The sequence below is a fragment of the Crinia signifera genome, chromosome 19 (assembly GCF_055691185.1).
Source record: "Crinia signifera chromosome 19, ASM5569118v1, whole genome shotgun sequence".
NCBI classification, from domain to species: domain Eukaryota; kingdom Metazoa; phylum Chordata; class Amphibia; order Anura; family Myobatrachidae; genus Crinia; species Crinia signifera.
Window position 1 is genome coordinate 17,134,345 of NC_139226.1, and position 9,653 is coordinate 17,143,997.

At 48.8% G+C, this 9,653-nt stretch overlaps 1 pseudogene; it reads right to left on the minus strand.

The window, feature by feature from the left end:
- Window positions 1-8,995: 8,995 nt before the first annotated feature.
- Window positions 8,996-9,142, minus strand: LOC146044484 (U2 spliceosomal RNA; annotated as a pseudogene).
- Between the last annotated feature and the right edge of the window lie 511 nt (window positions 9,143-9,653).

The following is a 9,653-nucleotide window of genomic DNA, read 5'->3' on the forward strand; positions in this document are numbered from 1 at the left end:
TTCTACAGGCCCGAGCATAATTTTCCGCCGGCCTTACAAATATAAGCCGGGCTCCAGGACCACATTATAAAGTAACAACTTTACCTTTTGTCAATCTTTTGGTGTCGACGTAGACATGGATACCAAGAGTACACAATTGTAGTCCGGTCAGGTCTTTGGTTTCTTGTAAACTCAGGATATGTTCTGGAATTGGTTCAGTAGAGGGCGCTTGCGCTTTATACAAGTAACTTGTTCTCAGTGGCATATTTATAATGTGTGCAATGTGCTCAGATCACATGGGTCCCTGAATACCGGGGGGGGGGGGGGGGGGGGGGGCACACCACACACTGCATCCATTTTTTAAATACTTACCCAGGAAGAAGGCAGCGATGCTCCCAGTATTGCCAAATAATGTCAGACTCGCCATTTTATCGGAGATCTCTGCATGCGCAGTAGTCTGAGCACTGCACAGTGGGGCGCTGCGGCTGGCAAAAATGAGGGGGATTGAATAGAGGAGTCTACACCCAGGAGAAAAGAAGGAATCCTTCAAGAATGCTTAGGGGCCCATTAATCATTGATCAAATTTACAATGCGATCTGGGCGGAATATTACCGCATACCTCCCAACTGTCACGATTGTCCCGCTGTCCCACCCGTGGCAGGCATTGTCCCGCTGCGGGGGGTGGCAGTTGGGAGACCCCCCAATCTAATAGAATAGACGCTGTGCGCATGCGCACAGCGTCTATTCTCGTATGAAAATGAGGTTGCGGCTAATTACCATAAGTCGCGCCCTCATTTGCATATGCCCCGCCTCCTTTTCGGGCGCTCGCCCGCGCGAGTGTCCCTATTTCCCCAACACAGAAGTTGGGAGGTATGTTACCGCCCAGGATCGCATTCTAAAATGTGATCCCATCAATGGAATGTATCATCCCTGAGGTGCAGGGACAGGTCTCCAAAAGGAGCCCATCCCTGCAATCTGCCGAGCCGGAAGCCAGGAGGTCTGCACATGACCCCCTGCCAACCGCACTGCCCCGGCGGCAGTGAGAGTAGGAGCCCATAGGCTATAATGGGTTATCGCGATGTCAGAATGGCGATAGCCCAGGTATGCGAAGCTGGGCTGCCTGATGTTGATACAGCGGGCAGCTTCGCACCCCCCATAGAATCCTATGGAGGATGTGGGCCACGTTGGTGCAGGGTGGATCGCAGCAGGGATCGGGTGTTTTCGGGGATTTAGCCACAAATATTGTTTGATAAATGCGGCCCTTAAAGATGGAGTAAAGACAGGGTTTTTTTTTTTTGAGGTTTGCTACAGTATAAACATTATTTTTATGGAAATGACGACCTCTTGTGTTTAAACAGAGTAAGTTCAGTACACAAGAAGACATTCTGCTGGCAGCAAAAGCAGCAAATGCAGTGTATTTAAACAGAGCACAACCGACAAATCAAAGTGTTGTGTATAAATAGAGGGTTGGCAGTGGTGTAACAATAGCCCCGGGCACTGGGGGGCTGCGGGGCTATTGTAAAGCCGCTGCCGCCACAGACCGACAGATTTAATTGTATTCGCCCCGGCTCCCCTCCTGGCTTGTTCTGATGCTATGGAGAAGGACCATCATAAAATGTCCGTGCCCATACAGCAGACTGTTCTCTGAAACTGTCTGCTGTATGGGGGAGGACATTTTGTGATCGTCCGTTTTTCATTGTAGAAGCCATGAGGGGAGCCGGGACTGCACAGATGAAAAGTTCTGCGGGTCCCTGCTGCGTGGAGAGGTAAGGCGGGGGGGGGCTGCCAAAATATCGGCGGGGGGGGGGCACATACAATGTAGTTACGCCACTGAGGGTTGGCTCATGATTAGTGGCAAACTAATTGGTTGAGTACAGATAGCTAGAATCAAAGACTGACTATGCTGATGAGAGATCAATCAGGTGAAAGAGTGGGATAATGACAATGGATAATGACAGGTTTTTAGGTTTTAATAAAGCACTTGAAAAATTAATTGTGTCATTAGTAAATAAATGATATGGTACCTGTGTAATATCTGGGTGCCCGATGTGATTGATTGTATGTCTTAACTTAAGGCATACAATCAGATGCGATTTTTCGGAAAAATCGCGTTGATCACATCGCATGCAACCAAATCGCATGCGATGCGATGGATGCGATTTTTCCATAGGATTTTATGTTAAATGGTCCTGTTCATACCCCCACTATACAAGTGGGCATGGAGTTGATTTCAGATAGCGTGGTGAGCGCAGCGAGCCCCGCGGGGGGACGCGGAATACATTTTAAGTAATCCGCGTCCGCTCGCCACGCTTCGGGCTCAGTGGCTCGCTGCGCTCGCCACGCTATATATAAAATGAACTCCATGCCCACTTGGATAGTGGGGAAATGAACAGGACCATTTAACATTGAATCCTATGGAAAAATCGCGTCCATCGCATCGCATGCGATTTGGTTGAATGCGATGCGATAGACGTGATTTTTCCGACCCGATCGAAAAATCGGGCGCCCAGATATTACACAAGTACCAATGATATAATATAACATGTGCATACACATATATTCTTGTTCAGGATGAATGCTAACCTCAGATTTTTTTTATCACTTGGAGCCCAAGGTGGTGCTCCAAACACCGCTAGTGACCAGTGACGTGCGGTGGTGACTGTGAACAGAGAGGCACTGTCACAGCCACCACCGCACCGCACCGCACCGCACCCCCCCTGGCTGCCGCCGACACCCGCTGCCCCCCTCCTCCAGCAGCAGCCAGCACCCGCCCCCTGCCGCAAACCTACGTCCCTGCCCGCTGTACCGCCCGCTGTACCCCCCACCCCCCCCGAAAAAAAAAATTATACTCACTGGGCAGGGGGCAGGGGAGAGGGGAGCAGCAGCCACACAGGCAGGGAACCGGCACTCGAGAGCCGGCAGTGGCACAGGTCACAGCATAGGGAGCAAACGCGGCACTGTCGGTTTACATGACAGGGGCTGCTGTGATTGGACAGCAGCTGGATCTTCTGTCCAATCACAGCAGCCCCAGTCAATTAGGCACTTCTAGAAGTGCCGCTTTTAGTGTTTTTTTTAATGGATTTTTCAGACCACTGCTTAGCCCTGCCCCAAGCCCCGCCCCCCGCTTTGTCCCCTTGCAGTTCTGTTTGGGAGGCACGCTTATCGTGCCTCCCAAACTAGGTTTTCAAACTAGTAAAATAATAGAAAGAAAATACTTATGTGTCATAGGTATATTCTTTGTATTATTTTAACCCCTTCCTGACAGAGCCAGTTTTTGCGTTCCTGACAGAGCCCTTTTTTCAAATCTGACATGTCTCACTTAAGTGGGGATAACTTTTTTTGCTTTTACTTATCCCAGTGATTTTGAGATTGTTTTCTCGTGACACATTGTACTTCAAGTTAGTGGTAAATTTTCGTCGATACAGTCTGTGTTTTTTGTGAAAAATACCAAAATGTCGGAAAAAAATGGAAAATTTTGCGATTTGCAAAATGTTAAATTTTCTGCTTGTGAGACAAATAATCTTACCACTCAAAATAGTGAATAACTAACATAGACCATATGTCTACTTTATGTTGACATCATTATTTCAACTTCCTTTTAATTTTTTGGGACACTAGGAGGCTTACAATATGAATAGCAAATTCTCAAATTTTCAAGAAAATTTCAAACACTGATTTTTTTTAGGGACCAGTTCAGTTCTGATGTGACTTTGAGGGACTTGTATGTGAGACACCCCCATAAATGATGCCATTTCAAAAACTGCACCCCTCACAGTATTCAAAACAGCATTTTGGAAGTTTGTTAACCCTTTAGCTGTTTCACAGGAATTAAAACAAAGTGTAGGTGAAATTTCAAAAATTTCTTTTTTTTTGCAGAGTTTCAATTTTAATACATTTTTCTAACGAATACAGTAGATTTTACTAGAGAAATGTGACTAAAAAATTGATTCCCCCAATTCTTTTGTTTTCATAAATATCCTATATGTGGCCCTAGTGTGCACGGTGACCAAACCACAGGCTTCATAATAGAAGGAGCACCTACTTGATTTTGGAGCCTCCTTTTTATGAGATTATTTTTTTAGGCACCATGTAGGTTTCTAGGCACCATAAGATGCTAAAAGTTAGGAACCCCCCCACAAGTGACCCCATTTTGCAAACTACACCCCTCAGGGAATTCATCTAGGGGTATAGTGTACATTTCAAACCCCCAGGGGTTTCACCAATTTTGATACAACTGGGCTGTGAAAATGAAAAAAATTAATTTTTCATTTTCACAGCTCAGTTGTATCAAAAATTGGTTAAACCCCTGGGGGTTTGAAATGTACACTATACCCCCTGATGAATTCCCTGAAGGGTGTAGTTTGCAAAATGGGGTCACTTGTGGGGGGGTTCCACTGTATAGGTGCTTCAGGGGTCATTCAACCAGAATCTGTGCTGCAAAATCCAAAAATCACTCCTTCCCTTCTGAGTCCTGCCATGCACCCAACTGGTATTTTTTGGTCACATGTGAGGCATTGCCGTACTCGGGAGAAATTGGGGCACAGATTTTGGGGTGCTTTGTCTCCTTCATTCCTTGTGAAAATGAAAAATTTTGAGCCAGATCTGCATTTTTGTGTAAAAAAATGTAATTTTTCATTTGCACAGCCCAGTTGTATCAAAATTGGTGAAACCCCTGGGGGTTTTAAAATGTACGCTATACCCCTAGATGAATTCCCTGAGGGGTGTAGTTTGCAAAATGGGGTGACTTGTGGGGGGGTTCCACTGTATTGGTGCTTCGGGGGTCTTGCTAATGCGACATAGCACCCACCATTCATTCCACCAGAATCTGTGCTGCAAAATCCAAATATCGCTCCTTCCCTGCTGAGTCCTGCCATGCACCCAAATGGTATTTTTTGGTCACATGTGAGGCATTGCCGTACTCGGGAGAAATTGGGGCACAGATTTTGGGGTGCTTTGTCTCCTTCATTCCTTGTGAAAATGAAAAATTTTGAGCCAGAACTGCATTTTTGTGTAAAAAAATGTAATTTTTTCATTTTCACAGCCCAGTTGTACCACAATTGGTGAAACCCCTGGGGTTTTAAATGTACGCTATACCCCTAGATGAATTCCCTGAGGGGTGTAGTTTGCAAAATGGGGTCACTTGTGGGGGGGTTCCACTGTATTGGTGCTTCGGGGGTCTTGCTAAAGCGACATAGCACCCACCAAAATTCCACCAGAATCTGAGCTGCAAAATCCAAATATCACTCCTTCCCTTCTGAGTCCTGCCACTTTTTGGTCACACATGAGGCATTGCCGTACTCGGGAGAAATTGGGGCACAGATTTTGGGGTGCTTTTTCTCCTTCATACCTTCTGAAAATGAAAAATTTTGAGCCAGAACTGCATTTTTGTGTAAAAAAATGTAAATTTTTCATTATCACTGCCCAGTTGTATCAAAGTTGGTGAAACCCCTGGGGGTTTGAAATGTACACTATACCCCCTGATGAATTCCCTGAAGGGTGTAGTTTGCAAAATGGGGTCCCTTGTGGGGGGGTTCCACTGTATAGGTGCTTCAGGGGTCATTCAACCAGAATCTGTGCTGCAAAATCCAAAAATCACTCCTTCCCTTCTGAGTCCTGCCATGCACCCAACTGGTATTTTTTGGTCACATGTGAGGCATTGCCGTACTCGGGAGAAATTGGGGCACAGATTTTGGGGTGCTTTGTATCCTTCATTCCTTGTGAAAATGAAAAATTTTGAGCCAGATCTGCATTTTTGTGTAAAAAATGTAATTTTTTACAGAAAAATGCAGTTCTGGCTCAAAATTTTTCATTTTCACAAGGAATGAAGGATACAAAGCACCCCAAAATCTGTGCCCCAATTTCTCCCGAGTACGGCAATGCCTCACATGTGACCAAAAAATACCAGTTGGGTGCATGGCAGGACTCAGAAGGGAAGGAGTGATTTTTGGTGGTGGAATGAATGGTGGGTGCTATGTCGCATTAGCAAGACCCCCGAAGCACCAATACAGTGGAACCCCCCCACAAGTGACCCCATTTTGGTCCACAGCTTTGGGAGGGGGGCTGGCGCTGCGGCTGGTGGGGGGTTGGGAGGGGTGCTGGCGCTGCGGCAGCCGGTGGGTGGGAGGGAGGGGGGGCTGCCGGGTGGGATGGGGGGGCTGGCGATCGGTGGTGATCGGTGCTGTACTTAACAGCACCGATCACCACCGATCACTGTGTTACCGAGCGGCTTAGCCGCCGGTAACACAGAAAACGCTGCAATTGGCTGTTCACATTTGAACAGCCAATCGCAGCGATCGCCGACCGGGGCTCAGGGACAGCAGACATCTCCAAACTGTCACCGCGTCTATGGACGCGGTGACAGTTTAAAACCATGACGTATATATACGTCTTCGGTCGGGAAGTACCTCCCGACCATGACGTATATATACGTCTTCGGTCGGGAATATCTATCTGTATATATATATATATATATATATATATGTATATACACACATATATATATATATATATATATATATATATGTGTGTATATATATGTGTATATACACACATATATATATATATATATGTGTGTGTGTGTATATACACACACATATATATATATATATATATATATATATATATATATATATATGTGTGTGTGTATATACACACATACACACACACATATATATATATATATATATATATATATATATAATCATTTCATTTAATTTTTTTACATTTTTACAGTCCCTAGTGCTGCTGCTGCTGGCGGGGGGAGGGAGGGAGGGGGGAGGCAGCGCTGCGGCGCATACCAGAGGGAGGAGAGCGGCTGCCGGGTGCCGGGTAAGCACATAGTGCTGCCGGGTGCTGCCGGGTGGGAGGGAGGGGGTGTCCGCGGATCGGTGGTGATCGGTGCTGTACCGATCACCACCGTTTTCTATGTTACCGAGCGGCATAGCCGCCGGTAACACAGAAATAGCTGTGATTGGCTGTTCACATTTGAACAGCCAATCACAGCGATCGCCGACCGGCGGGGGCATCCCTGCCCCCCCCGGGCGGCGAGGGGGGATGTCTGCTGTCAGGGACAGCAGACATCTCCAAACTGTCATCGCGTCTATAGACGCGGTGACAGTTTTAACCCATGACGTACATTTATGCCATGTGTCGGGAAGTACTTCCCGACCATGACGTAAATGTACGTCCAATGTCGGGAAGGGGTTAAAAACAAATTGACAGGGGAAGCACTGCCTCCCCTGACTGCACGTCCCTGCTAGTGACCTACAGTAAATCATGCATAGGGAGTATACATATATATATGAACTCTTTCCCAAAGGAGAAAGGCCCGTTACTCCCCTAAACCCTCTCAGCCAAAAGGCCCAAGAGGGGAAAATAAGGACCGGTAGGTCCTCCTCGCTGAAACTTGGAGAGACCCTCTTCCTCAACCCCCAAAAGGGCTAGAGTGGGTGGGTCCTACTCCGTGAACCTTGGAGAGAACCTTGGTAGGCTTCCCTCCACTTTGCAGCTCGGGGTTGCCCTCAGGGACCGCAGCTCTCCCATAAGGAGGGACCTTTGTTACATGGGAGCGGGTAGCCCATAAGAGTCGTACCTACAGCCCCAAAAAAGTGACCAAACGAAAAACTGAAAATGTCAAAAAGTGACAAAACGTGAGAGAGAGAAGTAATAAATAAGAAAAGAGACCCCCAGATAAAAAGGTTGGGGTGGGGGTGTGAAAAATTGTCCTGCCCCAGCCAAAAGGCACAGGGCAAGGACGTGCAGCGCTTACCTAAAGAGAAGTGCGCAGTGATAGTGCCATACTTGTGCATATTGATTTTTGGGATCACCAGTGCAGTTTTGGGCACCCCTGGGTTTCCCCTGGGCACGCTATACCTTGGGCTCCAGGCAGCCGGCCGATCAGTGTCCATCCAACTTTTTCTCTGCCCCACCAGCTGGCCCTTTCCGGCCCGTGGCATGGTAATTGGATACTCCACCTGGCTTTCAATGTTTTTCTCCCATGGCGACCATAGAGACCCTGTCCTCCTGGGATTGTATACTAGACCAGGCTTTTTTCGATAACTCCCTTCCAGGGGCTACAAACCCCCGGGAAAGAGACACATGGGTTGGCGTGAAACCCCGGCAGGGCGAGGTACTCAACTGAACCCTTCTCTGCATCATAGCTGGGGAAAATTGTCAAACCCAGCATGTGCTAGATACTTAAGGCCCCCATACACTATGCGATTTGGTCCTGATTTCACCCGATTCAGACGGATCGGGCAGTGAAATCGGGCCAAACCGCAGGTTTAGATACCCGGTCCGACCCGATGCGTGGTCCCGTGCACATCAGGTCTGAATCGGGAGATCGGTCCGGCTGCACATAAATCTTATGTGCAGCCAGGCAGGAGACACAGAGGCAGCGGACGCCAGCGAGGGAGACGGGAAGGGGGTGGGGGACACCGGCGAAGGAGTCGGGCAAGAGGAGCCGGAGCAGGGAACTGTCAATGCTCCTGGAAGGTGGAGGGTGCAGGGGGGTGGGGGACACTGCTAGTAATGCAGAGGACGCTGCGGGGGACACAGAGGCGGCAGTAACATAGAGCCGGGCAGAGGGAGCCGGGAGCTGTCAGCGCTGGAAAAAGAAAGCCCATACAATGACTGGGCAGCCTGTGATTGGCTGAGCACTCTCTCAGCCAGTCAGCAATTGGCTGAGAGACCGCTCAGCCAATCACAGGGTGCCATTTATTGTCTGGGCTTTTTTTTCAGTACTGACAGCTCCTGGGTCCCCCTGCCCGGCTCTATGTTACTGCCGCCTCTGTGTCCCCCGCAGTGTCCGCTGCCTCTGCACTACTAGCAGCATCCCCCCCAGCCATCTCGCAGCGTTCCCCTCCCACCACCTCGATGTCCCCCGCCCCCGTGCTCCCTCCACCTTGCAGCTCCCCGGGAGTTGCAAATAATACATCGCATGCGATATATCATTTGCAAAACTTGGCACATCAAGTGCCAAATCGTGTGTGTCCCTCCCGGGGAGCTGCAGGGGGAAATCAGGTCCGACTTGTCCTTAGGACAAGTCGGACTAATGCATGGGGGCCTTTAGTCCGGTCTTTCCCATTCCTGCCAGGAGCCAGTCCAGACCCACTGATAAGAACAGATACTACACTTGATCTTATCCAAAAGGCAGAGAAGCAGTGCCGGCGCCACCACTAGGCAGCTTTAGGCAATTGCCTATGGGTGCTGGCCACAGGAGGGCGGCACCGCACGCGGTTAATGTATTGAGTTAAGCTCTTTGAAAGACAGGGAAGAAACAGCCGCACACCGTGTGACCAGACCAGCCAGGACACTAACGTCAGTTACAAGTAAGCTGGGACAGTAATCTTAGATTTACGGCGGCTGCTGCTTCCCTTCCCCTCCACCCGCGAGCCAGTACTGACCGTCCCAGAAACTGACACCAGCTGCAGCCAGCCAGTGCCACCCGTCTCTGGCACAGACACCGGCAGTTGTCACTCCCTGCCCACCCTCACACCTGCCAACCTCTATGAACCCCCAATGCTGTCTCTGTGTCTAGAGGCAGGCCGCAGCCCAGGACTGCTGGAGTGGAGAGTGCAGCGGAGGAAAGTAGTGCATCTTCAGTGCCAGGCACAGGGCTTGGAGGACAGAGGATCCTAGCATGTTCTACTGAGGAGCTGGGTATTTTGGCTGGG